The 15608-nt window shown below is 40.4% G+C and overlaps 1 long non-coding RNA gene and 1 pseudogene across 2 annotated transcripts in view; one reads left to right on the top strand and one right to left on the bottom strand.

Annotated features, from left to right (window-relative positions):
• Positions 1–15608, top strand: part of LOC309627486 — a 564569-nt gene that overhangs the window by 285773 nt on the left and 263188 nt on the right. The gene's annotated exons all lie outside the window — the stretch shown is intronic.
• LOC309627468 (peptidyl-prolyl cis-trans isomerase A pseudogene) overlaps positions 1–15608 on the bottom strand; it is a 34615-nt pseudogene that overhangs the window by 17574 nt on the left and 1433 nt on the right. The window contains exon 2 of the transcript XR_014249458.1: positions 1–15580. This exon is cut by the window's left edge and continues 17574 nt beyond it. The product of XR_014249458.1 is annotated as a peptidyl-prolyl cis-trans isomerase A pseudogene (transcript). The remainder of the gene's footprint in view (positions 15581–15608) is intronic.

Below are 15608 nucleotides of genomic sequence, written 5' to 3'. Positions count from 1 at the left end.
GGAGCATTTAGCCCATTTATTTACATTTGTTAGATTACTAGGGTAATTTAGTTCTAAGATATTATTTTATGTCTCCCATTTTATATTTTTTTCTCCTGTCATGACTATTTTTCATTATCTGAGTAATTTTTCTTGTTTTATTCATTCCATTTGTATTATTTTAGTGGTTACTTTAGAAATTTATCATGTAGTATCTTTTTTTTTTTTTTAAGAAATTTATTTATTTTTGGTTGCATTGGGTCTTCATTGCTGCACGTGGGCTTTCTTCAGTTACAGAGAGCGGTGCACGGGCTTCTCATTGCAGTGGCTTCTCTTGTTGCGGAGCACGGACTCTAGGCGCGTGGGCTTCAGTAGTTGTGGCTCACGGGCTTAGTTGCTCCGCAGCATGTGGGATCTTCCCGGACTAGGGTTCGAACCCGTGTCCCCTGCATTGGCAGGAGGATTCTTAACCACTGCGCCACCAGGGAAGCCCTATCATGTAGTATCTTTAACTTCTCCTAAATAAGAGGAGGATCTTCAAAACACTTTTGCTCTTGATTATTCCCTCCTGATTTATATGCAATTGTTGGGTATTTTTAACTCAATAAGATATTATTGCTATTGTTTTATATGTAAATATATTTATATATGATATAAATATATATTTATAATATATAGTCAATATTTATTTAGATTTACCTACTTTCTTTGCTCACCGTTCATCCTTGCATCTTAGACTTTCCATCTCAAATCACTTTCCTTCTTTCAATCTTTTGGAACATCCTCTGTTGAGATCTATTGGTGATAAACTCTTTCTGCATTTTCTTGTTTTTGAAAATGTCTTTGTTTCATCTTCATTATTGAATGATATTTTTTTCCAGGTATATAATTTTAGGATGACATCTTTGAAGATATCTACTGCCTTAGGGCTTTCATATATTTGTTGAGAAGTCTGACGTCAGCATAATTGTTACTCCTTGGAAGGATAGACTTTTAAATATTTTCTTTGTTTCTGGATTGCTGCACTATGTGTCTAGGTGTGGATTTCCTCTTATATATCCTGCTTGGGATTCATGGATAATTCTAAAACTGTCAGCTGATATCTTTTTCATTGGTTCATAAAAATTATCAGATCTTTTCTCTTCAAATATTGCTTCTACCTCATTCTCTCTCTCCTCTCGTTTTTCAACTCTAGTAGGTATTAGAACTTTTCCTCTACTCTCCATGTTGTTTAATCTCTATTTCGTATTTGCTGTCACTTTGACTCTCTGTGCTGTAATCTAAATAATTTCTTCAGATCTATAGTCCAGTTCATGACTTTTTTTCTTTAATGTGGCTGATCTGCTGTTTAGCTTGTCAATTGAGTTTCAAATTTTCTTTCTTATATTTTTATTATTAGAAAGTCTTGCTGGTTCTTTTTCAAATCTGCGTGGTCAATTTTAGAGTCATTTCTTCCAGAGTCATATTTTTAAACCTTTATTCCTTTGGACATATTAAGCATAGTTATTTTATTTTCTGTGTTTCATAATTCCAATATCTGAAGGTTTGTGAGTCTGGTTCTTCTGTTGGTTATTTTTGCTGGCTCTTGCATAAAATGCCTTCTTTTTTTATGAATTTTATGTATTTTGTGATTCTTGTACTGCTATTCTTTGAAACTTTATCTGGTGAAAAACTTTGAAACCTGAGTTGAAAAAATGCTCTTCCAGAAAGAATTTGCCTATGCTTCTGGATGGTGGATTGTGGGTTCCAAACATGGCAACCACAATATCCCCCATTCCACATGCGTTTCTTACAATGTGGCTTTGACAATCCTCCCATGGGGAAGCGGGGTCTTTGTTCTTGCTCCTTGAATCTGGGAGGGCTCATTAACTCTATGTGACTTCCAAGGCTGGGAGATAAAAGGCAACACAGTTTAACCCTACTTCTCTTCAGATGGTTTGGGCTTGGAAGCAGCCCCCATGCTGTGAGAAAGCCCATGCAGCCACATAGAAAGGTCATATGTAGGTATTCTCACCAATAGCCTCAGCTGAAGTCCTAGACAACAGCTTGTATCAACCACCAGACCTGCGGGTAAACTGGCTTACAGGTAATTATAGCTTCCAGCCCCTGAGTCACCTCCCGGTCTTCAAGTCTTCTCAGATAGCCACCAGATACCTTGGAGCAAAGATAAGTTGTCCCTGTTTTGCACTTTCCAAATTCTTGACCCACAGAATCCATGAGTATAATAACATTCCTGCAGTTTTATGATACCGAGTTGGAGGGAGTGTGGATTTTTGTCCAGCAGTCAATAACCAGAACACTTCTGCCAGATACCTGGGGGCAAGACCAACCTAAGACTACTTTAAATTAAATTCTAAGCTTTAGGGGTTTGGGGGCAACAAAAGTAGCATAAATTCAGGCTACAAACCTGCTTGAGGCTGGTTTATAACTATGAATGATTAGGAGGAATATTCTTCCCTCTACCTAATGCCATGGTTCAAGAGTGACAGTTTTCCTTGTGGTCCCATGATTTGGTGGCATGAGTAGGGGACAGGCTTATTTCTAGCTCACCCTTATACTGAGTGTTTATCCCTTTGGTTTTGGGGAGCTCTAATTAGATTCCTCACTTTGGGTAGGTCTTGGGTTTCATCTCCTGTTCTCTGCTCCCCGCAAATTAAAGAAAAACAAAAACGAAAACAAAAAAACTTAAGGTGCTTAAGGTCACCGGATTTTGACAAGTACCCTCAAAGTGAAACCAGTTTCACTGCTTTGTTTATTTATCAAGATTCCCATTTTAACTTGGTTTTGGTCTTTGTGTATATCTTTTTTTCCCCTCCCGGCTCGTTGATGCATTTGAAAAGATGCTTTGTATATTATAAATGGAATTTTTGGGGTTTTCAGCAGGTGGCTTGGTCAGGACCCTGTATGGGCTGAATTTCAGGACCCCCTAAAATTTATATGTTGAAATCCTAACTTCCAGTACCTCAAATGTGACTGTATTTAAAGATAGGTGACTTTAAATAGGTGACTACATTTGAATGAGGTTGTTGGAGTGGGCTCTAATCAAATATGACTAGGTCCTTTTAAGAAGAAATTAGGACACGGACATGTACAGAGGCAAAACGATGTGAAGACAGAGGGAGAAGAAGGCTATCCACAAGCCAAGGAGAGAGGCCTCAAGAGAAACAAAGCTGCTAACACTTGATCTTGGACTTCCAGCCTCCAGGACTGCGAGAAAATAATTTTCTGTTGTTTAAGCCATCCGGTCTGTGGGACTTTGTATGACAGCCCTAGCAAACTGGAAACCCTCACCCCATTTATTTATTTGCTTAATCAATAGTTGAAAGTACCATTAATACCAGCTTATTAAGGGACTGGCTATTCAATCTATATTTCTTGCAACTTCTATGTTTTTTCTGACTTCTGCTGTCTCCCTTTTGATCATTTCATGGTTCTTCAACACTCACAAACAACATGAGAGGAACATAGAGACAATAAAACCCCAGTTCTTCTGTTGTACCTCCTAGCTAACATCCCAGGTTATTAGTGTGATATTGGAGGGAAGGAAACTGTAGGCTAAGTAGAGTTTTTGCGTAACTCTATATATTATTCTGTACAACCTTAAACATTTTAATAATATAATCTCTTGCTTTAATGGTCATAAATGTTCATAGATCAACATAAACATAGGGGCTTCCCTGGTGGTGCAGTGGTTAAGAATCTGCCTGCTAATGCAGGGGACACGGGTTCGAGCCCTGGTCCGGGAAGATCCCACAGGCTGTGGAGCAACTAAGCCCATGCGCCACAACTACTGAGCCTGCGCTCTAGAGCCCGTGAGCCACAACTACTGAGCCCATATACTACAACTACTGAAGCCCGCGTGCCTAGAGCCCGTGCTCCACAACAAGAGAAGCCACCGCAATGAGAAGCCCGTGCACCGAAACGAAGAGTAGCCCCCACTCTCAACAACTAAAGAAAACCCGCGTGCAGCAGTGAAGACCCAATGCAGCCAAAAATTAAATAAATGAATAAATAAATTAATTTAAAAAAATATATACATAGATCAATATTGAACCTACAATACATGGCATGTTGCCCAAGGCTTGTGAAGATTTCAAGCTACTCAAATAACATAACAACTTAAAGTTGCAACAGGAAAACCATCAGGGTGTTTATATTCAGTAGTTTTATTATTAAGATATTTTATATTAAAAGAAACACCCATTAGTCCATCTAATTTTTGGAATTTTAGTTCCAAAAATAAAACTTAGACAACTTGAAGGAATCATTATTTGTTACTCCAATTAGTTCAATATTTACAACATAGTCAATGAATCAATTTTCCTCAATGGAAATCTTAAGACTTTTCTAAAAATTTCAAATTATTTTTGGAGAGAATAAGATGTAACACAGAAACAGATGGAGAATCAAAAACAAATACTTGTTTTATCATAGTAACTAACTTGGAATTTGGTTTAAGTACTGAGTGAGTCACAGTTTCTGTTCTTTCAGACCAATTTAACTTCAGTATAATTACTCAGGCTTAATGAAAGTGTCCTCACAATATGTAAAAAAAAGTGTGATGATATGTGTATGCATTTACTTGGGGAGTTTTGGAATTCCGGGGGCCTCTAATAATGAACGGATGCTAAAATGAGGCTTTAAGAAGTAATAACAAACCCATTTTCTTATATCAAGTAACCTAGGGCATTTCCTTATTAAATCAGAGCATTGCAAAATTTCAGAAAAGGGGTGGGATAAAAATATATTTCTATAATGAAGACAAAACCAAGTTTCCTAGAAAAAGTAAAGTATCCACCTCCATTCTTAAGAGCATAGGAAGGGGAAATGTTAAAATTTGGAAGTAGGGAGGGGGGCCCAAACTCCTGCTCAGGAGGCTAAGACAGGGCAGGGCCCGGAGATAGAAGAAGGGGTGTTCCAGAGAATCCATGCAAAGTCAAGGCCGAGTCCAGGGTGGGGAGAAAGCAGGCCACCACTGAGACCTCATAGAGACAGGCCTTCCGGAAGCCTTCTAGATCTTCATTTAGGAGAGCGGGATGCCTTTGGAAGAGGAGAGACTGGCAGAGCTGTGATTTTTTGACTTCGCCCCAGTGGCATGAAATGATCTTGATTAGTTTCCATTTCTAGACCAACCTGCTAATAATCCTCATGTGATTGCATAGGCCCTTTATCCCCCAAACATTCTGTCTGAGTGTTGATGTGTGAAATCCCTTCAATGGGTCAAATAGCCACGGCTCCACAATGAGAGATAAAAGGCTTACAGGGAAAATTCACTGAGTTCTTGCCCATGTGTGAACAGATGATCACTGAGGAGAATCAGTGACTGATAAGAGAGGTTTTCATAGTTTTGGGAAGTGTAGGCAGCAGGGGGAGTAGAGGAGTGGGGAGAGAGAAGAGCTCAAGCTTTTCTTGTTCATCTGGGCCTCTTTCTCTTCAATATTTGGTGACAAACAGAAGCTTCTGTGAAGGTATTTTTATGTGGCAGACTTGCTGGGAGCATCTAAGCCCCACGGTGCTACCAAGGTTGTGAAGCAGAATTTATGAAGCTGATTTTTATTGTCTTACTCAGTTCCTGGTGCCACCGACAGCAGGAATAAAGAAGCTCGTTTTCTCAGAGGACAGTGAACTGATGTTTCATGGATGTATGCAAACCAGCCTCTCTGATTTCTTGTGATTTATTCAGAAGAGTGGTCATCCCACATTTTTTACAAGTCAGCAGCACTTAATTTTTAAGTATTATCTTATTTTACTTTATATTCTTCTACAAAGCATTTCAGGCTACTTGCAGGAAATACGCTTCATCACCATAAACCATCCCATTTTGCTGAAAGAGTTTTGAGTCTTGTTGCTCATCATTGTGAGGGGACAAAAGTCAGGCTTGACCAGCTGGAGCAAGTTGGCATTCTACACCATCAACCTGCCAAGTGAAGCTGACCCAGGCTGTGTCTTCAGGCAGTAACCACCAGCATTTGTGATTGAAATCATACCAGTGCAGGAATTCACTCTGTTTACGCTGCCTCACTGAGTCATTTTTTAAATGGGCATTTGGTAACCCAAATAAATCTTTCTATAAATGAAAGAAACAGTTTTGAGGGATGTGGCGGTCTTCCAAATTCCTCATCAGAAAGGCTTCTTCTCAAAATTGCCCAAGGTCTTTTTCTTCTTTTTTATTTTTTAAATGACATGAGAAGTACATTCCCACCGTAAAAGACAATACAGAAGCATACAGATATTAAGGTCCACCTTCCCTGAAGATGTTTTAATGCCTCCTTTTCTAGAATAGAGGTCCTTTCTTTGGGGCTCTGGGGAAGTGGTGAGGAGAGCAGGGCTGGCTCTGGGCCCCTCGTCACATCTCTTTCTGTATCTTTCCCTGTATTAGTCAGGAGAGGCTCTGCTGTGTTGCATCAATAAACAGACCCTCAAACCTTACCAAACTCACTCTTGCAGAGTCTACTGGAGGTTCAGCAGCTTTTGAGGGCAGCTCCCTTCCAAGTGATGACTTGGGAATCCGGGTTGCTTTCACCTTACAGCTACTCTATCTGGAACACAAGACTTCCAGTGACCCTGAAGCAGGGGATGAGTGAGAATTCACATGTGTTCTCAACTGCCGTAGGCTGGAAATGACACACATCACTTCCATTTCTAATTCATTGGCTGGAGCCTGAGCATGGCCCCAAATTAACTTCAAGGGAGGCTGGGAAGTATTCCTGTGTGCCCAGGAATGAAAGGAAAAATAATTAAGATGAGCACTGCTAAATTTCTACCATATTCCCTCTCTCCCTAATGTTCTTTCTACCCCGGCACCCATGCACTCAGCAGTGATGACCCAACTTGTTTGTAGGTATCTCTATACCCATTGCTGAGCAGTAAGCTCTCTGAGGCAGGTTGGAGGCTAAGAAAGGAGAAGGTTTGGATAGGGATGTGATATATGGAAGGGAACTAAATCCCTCGATGGATAAGGTTCCCATGCTTGAGAAGGGACTAGCCAGCAGAAACCAACTTTCCTTTCCCCAAACCTATTTACCATCTGGCCCTACCATGGTATGATAGATGGGGTAGTAGAGTTCTCCATCCGGTCCTGCCACTGTATAATGAGGGGGGTTGTGCAGTTTTCTCCCGTGAGAGTCAGTTTCTAGAGAGGAGAATCTGATTTCTATGTAGCCCTTGAGAACAGACTAGATAATAATGTAGGAAAATTTTTGAAATACTCAAGACTTATCCTTACAGGTCTATGAACTTTCTGTTTACTAGCTTTTAAAGTATCCCATGGCACTTCCCTGGTGGTGCAGTGGTTAAGAATCCTCCTGCCAATTCAAGGGACATGGGTTTGAGCCCTGGTCCAAGAAGTTCCCACATGCCGCGGAGCAACTAACCCCGTGTGCCACAACTACTGAGCCTGCGCTCTAGAGCCTGCGAGCCACAACTACTGAGTCTGTGTGCCACAACTACTGAAGCCCGCGCGCCTAGAGTCCGTGCTCCACAACAAGAGAAGCCACTGAAGTGAGAAGCCCGCATACTGCAACGAAGAGTAGCCCCGGCTCGCCACAACTAGAGAAAGCCTGCGCACAGCAACGAAGACCCAACGCAGACAAAAATAAATAAATAAATATATTAAAACCCCCCCAAAAACCTAATTACTTTAAAAATAAATAAATAAATAAAAAATAAAGTATCCTATGTCTCTTTATCCTGCCTTCCAACTCCAGCTTTCCCCCCCCACTTCACACAGTTACCTACTCTCACAATGAAAACACACATACAGAGTCAACTTCAGAAATTCTCTCCCTAAATCAGTTTCCAAAGTCCCTCTTTTTTCTCCCCAAGTCCAACCTTCCTCAGCTCTGATGGAGCCAGATGATTATTCACGAGGTAAATACCAGGTATAATTTGTGGTTATAAAAGCCTTTATTAATACGTAATTGAATCTAGATGTCATTTGTGAGCAAACATTTTAATTAAGCTATTAATTCCATCAGAGCGCTTGGGTTTAGATATCCTCCACAATAAGATTTTTGTACTTTCCTCATTGGCTCTTATTCCCTGATTTTCAATGATTTGATGCCCTCAGTTACATAGTTGCAATACCATAATTTTTGGCATCCTATCTCCATTCCTTTGAAAAGTTAGGGCTTTCTGAACATGATCCAGCTCCCTACTCTGTGGGTATGTATTGTTAGATGACTGTGGACAGGGAGAAAATAGTTACCAGACAGTTTCTCCACATCTATGAGGAGGTTGGTTGAAATCTAAAGGAGAATTAAAGAGGCATTTGAAGAGGTGCAGTGGCCTCTCTATTGAGGGAGCGATGTCCTTCGGGTAGTAACCTCGCCAGATTCTACTGCTCAGGTCTCTCTTTGCCCACCTCTATGCATCTGTATCTACAGAATGAGGTCCTTTAGCCCATGTGCATTAAGGTGGATGAGCCAAGACTAGCTCATCTTAGCTCTTTTCTTCCCACAGCAGAGCGTGCAAGCCCAGCACCTCAGGATTCTGAGTCCAGGAATGTGTTCTCTAAACATCATAACCTCCAGACTCCTCTCTCCAGCAGGAAGGTGCTTTAGAGAGTTCTCATTCACAATGTGTAACGTTAAAAGTTTTAACATAAAAAGAGAAGTAAGGGGACTTCCCTGGTGGCACAGTGGTTAAGAATCCACCTGCCAATGCAGGGGACAGGGGTTCTAACCCTGGTCCGGGAAGATCCCACATGCCACGTAGCAACTAAGCCCATGCACCACAACTACTGAGCCTGCGCTCTAGAGCCCGTGAACCACAACTATTGAGGCTGAGAGCCACAACTACTGAAGCCCGTGCACCTACAGCCCATGCTCCACAACAAGAGAAGCCACCTCAATGAGAAGCCCACGCACCACAACAAAGAGTAGCCCCCACTCGCCACAACTAGAGAAAGCCCACGCACAGCAACGAAGACCCAACGCAGCCAAAAATAAATAAATAAATAAATTTATTAAAAAAAAAAAAAAAAAGAGAGAAGTAAGACAGACACAAATAGCTAAAAGGAAGTAAAACAGCCCATGTTAAGGTCTCCTTTCCCCAAATTGGAGGCTTTGAGAGGGTCAGTGACTTCTCTCGGGTATCCAGTAAGAGGTGAGGCTAGGTCTCCGGGTTCTCAAGCTACTCTTCCGACCACAAGACCACACTTCCTTCCGCTCCTATTGATATGCAGAGAAGACTGTAAAATGTAAGCAGCCAGGGTGGTGACAGGGCAGGAAGGAAAACACCACAGTGTTACTTCACAAGACTGCAAAATCAAATCTGAATTTAGATGACCCTTTTAAGAAATTGCTTTGTAAATTCAATAGGAGGCTCTCAATGTAATTTAAATGAAGGAAACAACTTATTAAAAACCTACCATATGCTAGGCACTGATAAGTACCAGGGATACAAAGAATGCACAAAATGAAGTGCCTTCCATCATGTGTTAAAAATCATCACTGAACAATGAACAGCGGTGTGGTATGCAATGTAGCCCAGCCCAGATCCCCTTCACAGTCTGGGGCAGCCGTCCTCCAGCTGCTGCGAGGGCCTTGGCTAAGAGCTCATACCCATGACTTTCTCCAGAGTCTTGACCTTGGCTAAGTGGAGCCACTTCACTGGAGACTCCTGGGAGTCTCCCCTGTCCAAGGGTAACTGAGGACTGACTCATTTCCACTCTTTCATACTCCTTCCCAGACTCTACCTAGGAAGATGTCCTTGCTCAGCTCTTTCCCATACTGCTTCTTCCCCTCCTCCAGCTTTTCCTAAAGAACATTAGCTCAATAAAGTACACATACTAGAACCCTTTTCTCAGGCTCTTCATCTACAAAACCCACCTTGAATAGGTGCTTCTTTAGGTTACAGAGTAGTCTCCTAGATGCATTGTCTAGGGTAGGATTAGTGACATTATGTAGGTCTGTACACGTTTTAAAAGACCCCAACATTTTCTACTATCCGTAGGACATTTAGCATGTTACCTTACCTCCCCTCCATTTTTGTTCTAAAGACTAAAAATCTCATTTTTCAATATGAACTTCAGTGAATATTTTTTGGCACTTAAGAGATGGCACATGGCTCATGAAAATATGCTCAACATTGCTAATTACTAGAGAAATGCAAGTCAAAACTACAATGAGGTATCATCTCACACTGGTCAGAATGGCCAGTTAAAAAGTCTACAAATAACAAATGCTGGAGAGGGTGTGGAGAAAAGGGAACCCTCCCACACTGTTGGTGGGAATGTAAATTGGTGCAGCCACTGTGGAAAACAGTATGGAGTTTCCTCAGAAAACTAAAAATAGAATTACCATGTGATCCAGCAATCCCACTCCTGGGCATATATCCAGACAAAACTATAATTCAAAAAGATACATGCACCCCTAAGTTCATAGCAGCACTATTCACAATAGCTAAGACTTGGAAACAACCCAAATGTCCATCAACAGATGAATGGATAAAGAACATGTGGTACATATATATAATGGGATACGACAAAGCCATAAAAAGAAAGAAATATTGTCATTTGCAGCAACATTGATGCAACTAGAGATTATCATACTAAGCGAACTAAGTCAGAAAGAGAAAGACAAATACTGTATGATATCACTTTTATGTGGAATCTAAAATATGGCACAAATGAACCTATCTATGAAACAGAAACAGAATCACAGACATAGAGAACGGACTGGTGGTTGCTGAGGGGTAGGGGGTTGGGGGAGGGTTGGAGTGGGAGGCTGGGTTTAGCAGATGTAAGCTTTTATATATAGAATGGATGAACAGCAAGGTCGTACTGTATAACACGGAGAACTATATTCAATATCCTAAGATAAACCATAAGGGAAAAGAATATTTTTTAAAAAAGAATGTATATATGTTTAACTGAATCACTTTGCTGTACAGCAGAAATTAATACAACACTGTAAACCAACTATACTTCAATTAAAAAAAATATTGACCAAAAAAAAAAAAATTCTTTGGAGAATGAACCAACATAATAAGACAGTAAATATGTATGTATCTATATGAATGCTATGTGTTTTAGCACTTTTCCTAACTGTGTGGTCATTAAAAGCCATTTCTATTATAAAAAAAAGGTTTTCCATGCTCATTATACAATAATAGAATAAAAACTACCTAGGTGGAAACTGGTGGTCTTACTGTTGAGGCAGTCGTCCTCAGCAAACCTCCAGCCAGGTGTTGCGTAGGACATTCAGCTATTGTGTTCCTTATCCATGCGTTTCAACAAATGAACTGCGACTGCAATGCCAACCTTATTAAAATCTAATGTATTTTTGTTATAATACCAGTTCTTATGGTGGGTGTAACTCCTGCTATCCATTCTCCTAACCCTCACAGGTTGGTGCCTCTAAATAATCACATTCTCCTTTTCAAATCTCCGAAGTAGTTAATGCATAAGTATCCCACCAACAACACCTTAAATATTAATAAATGAGGTTAAGTTATTAGAAACAAGATTAAAATATTGGAGCCATCTCCAAAATGTGCCTCTCCTCCCACTCTGCCTCCCAACCATCAAGAGATGATTGATTAGTTAAAGACAAAGACAAGGCAATGTTAGAGAAAAAATTATTCATGACGCTTGTTAGAGACAGGTAGGCAGGCAGATTTCATTCAAGGGAGACTACCTCCGTGGTGTGTTGTGGTAGCCGACAGAGATCTGACCCAATTGCGACCCCGGAAAGGACAAGAGGGGATTTAGAGCCAAGCAGGAGGATAGGGGTTAGTGGATGGAAAATTCCTAAGAGAAATCATCAGGTGTAAGAAGGATTCATGCTAGAACACTCGACAGAATTCTTGCTAAAGGCAGGTCAGAGTGATAAGATATTGAGGGTGGGGGATTTTCACTAAACTGATTTAGCAGGATTCTTGCTCAGATGGATTCTCCAAGGACAGAGAGCGAAACCGCAGGCCTGGCCTTGTCCAGCAAAGGACTCACAGGAGGTCAAGGAGAGACCTCTCCTAGGTCAAGGAGAGAGCCATAACCAAGAGTCAATGGAGGTTATAAAGTTAGTGCAATAATAACTAACCATTAGTATGGACAGTTGCTGTTCTAAGAGCTCCACAATATTAATTTGTTTAATCTTCACAATAATGTATGTGTAGATACTATTATTACCCCCATTTTACAAGTGAGGAAACTGAGACACAGAAAACTTAAGCAAATTTCCCAAAGTCTCCCAACAATGGCTGAAGGATTTAAACGTAGGAAGTCTGGTTACTGAATCCATTGTCTAACCAATAAGACATACTGCCTTTTTGTGTGAGAGAGAAGAAGAATTAAAGCCTAAGATCTGGGGATAGGTTTTATAGCTGACAGAGTGAGCTGGAAGTTCTGACAGAATAATTTATAATCTCATCTTGCTGGTTACTATACCATAGTTATGGAAAGGATTTTAGATTAAGTAGGTCAGTTTCTAAGGTGATCTGCAGCCCCTTAAATGAAGAGAACTGAAAGTATGGGTAATACTTATTTTTTTTAATTGAAAATATTTTAATAGTTGGGTAATAGTTATTCAAATGCAGGTGTACACCAATGTTTCCTTCTAAAAAAACAGTTCTTACTGGACATTTGTATATTTGCATTTTAAGAGGACAGGAACTGCAAATTTTAGAAAACTTTCTTCCTTGAAAACTCTCTTAGGGCTCATTAAAAACTGAATTTTTTCATTCTTTAGGGCATTAGTAGATGTTGCACCAATGCAGTCTCATTAGGATTTTGTATTTAGTGCTTCTGGTTTATAATGTCATTTATTATACAAAGAACACAGTCTTATGGCTATAATCTGAAAACACAGAGACAGCAGTTACAAAGCAGGTCTGGAAAACAAGATTACCAGTTTGGAATGGAAACAGAAGGAAACATCAAGCCCCAGCTTTTAGGAGAAATGGGTTGCATTGTAAATAATACATACAGTGATGGATCTTCTTTCTTAGTGTATCTTTCTTTTTTTTTTCCCCAAATTGGTCCGAGGTCGTGCTATCATCAGAACCACTCCTCTAAAGTAAGAAATTATCTCTAATAAACATTTCTTTTATTTGGAATGGTTAACAGTATTAGACCATTAAAACTCTAACACAGGTTACTTTTCCAGCTGCTATCATGGAGCAAAAGACTACAATATAGAACAGATAGATTTTGCTTGAGTGAAAGGAAAGAAAAAGAACAGGTCTGGAATGTGGGGTATTGCATGGGAGATAGTCTGCCCGTGTTGAGTAGTGAAGTGGCTCTGAGATATAAGGCACATGGTAGGAGGAAGTCTGCAAAGGGAAGGATTTCTCAAAACACATTTTGACTTTGTTGGAGATCAGCAGGCTTTTTTTTTTTTTTTTTTTTTTTTGATGGTAGTGGATCTGGAATGTCCTTTTCCAAGGTCATGAGATGGAGCCATATCCATTTGGAATCATTTAAGAGTTGTTTTGCTTAATGTGGTACAGATAAATGGTTCACCTTTTGTAGTGGTCATCCTTTGGAATCAGTCAACTAATAATAAGAACCCACCATGCACCCAAATGCCCCAATCTGGTGATCCATGGTGATAAGACCAGACCAACCATGCCCCAGCCCCCATGCTACTCCACCATCATTTCCATTTCATATAAGGTAGTTCCTTCATTCTGCCTCTCAGCTGCAGTTCACTGTACCAATGACAACTATTTGACCTAAGGTGGACCAATCAGAGCACTTTCCCTACGAATATGGAATTGAGGTGGATGAGGAGTAGAGGGAAGAAAAAAGAGAAGGAAGGAGGAGATTGACTCAATTTCCCTGTGAGGTAGAGTGGTGACCTGCAAACTCAGGAGTTGTGGGTAGCCTTTCTGCCAGAGACAGGGGAACAGAGAAAGCTAGGGTGCAGGAACAGAAGAACGCAATGGTTACACAGAGAGAAACGGAGAGACACTGAGGAAATCCAGGTGTGGCTCTTTCTGAGGCTGAGCATTCCTTTATGCTTCTGTGAGTTACCTCTGTAGTGATATAATAAATTCTCCTTGTTTGCTTAATTTAATTCACCTGGATTTGTTTTTAATAACTAAAGAAATCTCAACTGGATACACTTTCTTCTCTTATCACCCTAATGCTATGCAGTTCAATTGTTTTTCTCTTTTTGAACCAGGAGGAAAAAACAACAAATTCTTCAACACAGGTCCTTCTGGCTTGTGGCCTCTGTATGTATTTTATGGCTTGTGGAACATGAAAATCACATCAACTTTGTTAGCTTCTGTCACACCTGATGTGTGGGAGCATTGTTGGTACTTAGGCTTAAGTTGAGAAATACGGTTTAAAATTGAGATAATGATGTGAAAGCATCTAGCATGATGTCTTCCCAGTAGTTAGGAGGTAATTAGGTTCCACTGGATACAAGGAACAGAGATTCACCCATTATTTTTTTAAACAGCGGGGTCTTGGAAGGATATTCACAGACAAAAGGAATCTCTGCTAAGAGCTAAGGCCTGGCTTGGCAACTCTAAGAACTGGATTTTCTAGTTAGCTGCTCAGTAGCAGAAATTTGTTGAACTTACCCAATGATGGTGACTTTGTTCCTCTTTGTCTCTGCATTTACTGCTTCTGCTTCTACTGACCTACTTGCTCACCTTCTCTTCAGCCCCCTTTCTCTCCCTCATTGTTTCTCCTCACGCATTATGTCTCCTTTCTTGCAGCTTCAGCTTGTTTTATAATTATTGAATGCCCGTGACCTTTTATAGCCCTGACTACCATTTCTTATCTGGGTGGTTTTCCACCCCCCCCATCTGCACCTGGCTGATTCTTTTTTTTTTTTTCCCTTTTACATTTTAGAAAGGGAGTCTGATTTGTCTAGTTAATCTCTGTCTCAGAGGAGCGCTTGTATTACTGTCCTCATAATATCGCGGTTTCTATGAGCCTCTATACTGGGTGCCCTCAGTTCAAAGTCAGAGCTGGATGGTAACAGGGATGACAGGTGTTATGAAAGAGCTGAGTGGTCTCATGGTGATCATGGCGGCCCAGAGCTGCTTGCTCAGGAGGGACTTGTGGAGAGGATTCACTTATTTAATGTAGCTCTCAGTAAGTCTTTCTTCCTTTTTTTTTCCCTTTCTTTCCATTCTTTTCTTTCTAGCATAGTGACCTGGGGGAAACACCTTTCAGGACATGTTCCATCTTTCACATTGGTATAGTCCTTATGTATACGGAAAGTCCCCAGAAGACGACTTATGCCTAGAGATGATTTCAGTTGTCTTGTGTAGCACTTCTCAAAGTGTGGTCAGTGGACTACGGGGAGATCCTCTCTGGAGTCTTTGAGGTCAAAATTACTTTTATTATAATGCTAAGATGGTACAATCTTATAATCTTGTCTCTCTGTGTTGACATTTGCACTAATGGTGTAAAGCAATGGTGGTTAAAATTGCTGGCATCTCAGTGTGACTCAAGGCAGTGGCACTGAACTGTACTAGGAATCATTGTTTTTCTCACTGTCATGCACTCACAGTAAAAACCAAACCACATACACACATGCACACACACACACACACACACAAAGCCAGTTTCTCTTAAGAATGTCCTTGAAGGAGCAAGAATTTATTTTATTAAATCCTGACACTTGGTTATACATTTATTCTATGTTTAAAAAAATGGGAAATATACA

This window comes from Balaenoptera borealis (assembly GCF_965194805.1).
Source record: "Balaenoptera borealis genome assembly, chromosome: 4".
Taxonomy (NCBI): Eukaryota; Metazoa; Chordata; class Mammalia; order Artiodactyla; family Balaenopteridae; genus Balaenoptera; species Balaenoptera borealis.
The sequence above is the reverse complement of the archived record's forward strand: the minus strand, read 5'-3'. Positions and strand labels throughout refer to the sequence as shown.